Source organism: Zingiber officinale, chromosome 10B (assembly GCF_018446385.1).
Source record: "Zingiber officinale cultivar Zhangliang chromosome 10B, Zo_v1.1, whole genome shotgun sequence".
Lineage (NCBI taxonomy): Eukaryota > Viridiplantae > Streptophyta > Magnoliopsida > Zingiberales > Zingiberaceae > Zingiber > Zingiber officinale.
Window position 1 is genome coordinate 84,136,862 of NC_056005.1, and position 1,757 is coordinate 84,138,618.

Below are 1,757 nucleotides of genomic sequence, written 5' to 3' on the forward strand. Positions count from 1 at the left end.
GTTGTAGAATTTAATATTCATTAGCGTGCTTAGCCATTCAAGGACTTTAATGCTCCATGTTCATACAATAAAAACTTCTGGCATGATGAAATCAAATGTAAAGCAACAGTATCTTTATGCCCTTCATAAGCCTAAAGCAACAAACAAGCAAACATATCATCCTTTGGCGCATACTCTATCTTACATTTTATAAGTATAAAGTTGGCAAATTAAGATATGACATACAACGATTGTACACACCAAAAGCTCTACTGATTTGACTAATCATGTCCACTTTATCAGCATCTCTACATGATGATGCATTTAATTAAATTCCAGATTCCACCCTAGTTCAGTAAATATTCTGAAACTTCCTACGTCCACATTATAAAATTTTCTTTCAACATTATAAGAACACTTTATAAATCTGACAACGGATACTTGGAGTAACTTGCACCAAAATACCACTGATTTTGATCAACAAGAATTCTGACAATAGCAGAAGCTTCAACAAATAAATGTTTATATGAGTTAGAAAATACTAGCGCCCTGCTGGATAAAAGTTTCAACAAGGAAAAGGGACATGGAAACACTAGACAGTGGATGCTATTATAAACACAATGTTCCAGATTGGGCCAAGATTATAATGAGTAACAACTCCCTGTCCTACGTCTCTTCCAATCCACAAATGAATTTAGAAAATAACAACTCAACATGAGAAATCCTTTGCAATTTCCAAAAAAAATCAATTGTTAAGAAACAGCACTGCATAAGAGAAGAAACTTACCCAGGTTTAGAGTCGGTGGAACTTGTAGGAGTATCGGCCTTCGTCTAACCCATGCAAGAGAAGAGACAGAAATGTAAGTAAATAACGAGACATATTGTATCGATTTACAAGGACGAGTAAGAACGAAACAACACTCAACTGCAACGGCATTTGTGATCAAATTCCTTCCACTGAGCCTACCGGAGATCCTTCCATCGGATCTAACAACCAAGATGCTTCCTTTCGTTCCTGAGTGCCAAAGGAACAATCGTCATATCTTTAGATCCCAAATCAGTAATAGTTATCTGATTCGTAAAAGAGGCGAAAAAAAACCTGGAAGAGATCTCGCAGGGGATGCAAAGAGACGCCTGTGTGGATCAATACGATTTTAGAGGAACACTGCCGACTGGAGTGATGCCGCCATTTCTGAAGCGAATCAAACCCAGAGAGAGGAGAAAGAGGAAGACAGTAGGAGTAGGAGGAGGACGAGAAAGGTCGAGGCTTGAGGAGGAGGAGGCGGTGAAGATGGTTGAAAGTAGAGGCCGCGAGGAGGAGGTGGCGAGGCCGAAAGTTGAGGCGACGAAGAGGGCGGCGAGGAAGGAGGCAGCGAAGAGGGTGGTGAGGAGGGAGGAGGCGAAGAGGGCGGTGAGGAGGGAGGCGGCGAAGAAGGCGATGAAGAGGGTGGTGAGGAGGGAGGCGACGAAGAGGGCGGTGAGGAGGAGTCAGCGAAGAGTAGGGTTTTGGGAAAGAGACAGAAAAAAACAAGGTGTAAAACAGACAAATGACGAAGGAGAAAAAGTGGCGAAAGAAAAAATAATTGTATTTAACAACACTTAATAGACAACGGTTTTTAAAAATCGTTGTCGTAATCCCAAAAAAGCGCACATAGACAACAGTTTTAAAAAACTGTTGTCGTACCCTTTAAAAACCGTTGTTGTATCCCCAAAAAAACATAAATAGACAACGGTTTTTAAAAACTGTTGTCATAGGCCAAAAAAATTACTAAAAGACA

The 1,757-nt window shown here is 40.5% G+C and overlaps 1 long non-coding RNA gene across 1 annotated transcript; it reads right to left on the reverse strand.

Annotated features, from left to right (window-relative positions):
• Window positions 1-764: 764 nt before the first annotated feature.
• On the reverse strand, window positions 765-1,158 carry LOC122028740. Its single transcript, XR_006124940.1, has 3 exons — window positions 1,079-1,158; window positions 906-994; window positions 765-810 (listed from the first exon to the last, which is right to left on the reverse strand). It is a non-coding gene; the product is annotated as an uncharacterized LOC122028740 (long non-coding RNA).
• Between the last annotated feature and the right edge of the window lie 599 nt (window positions 1,159-1,757).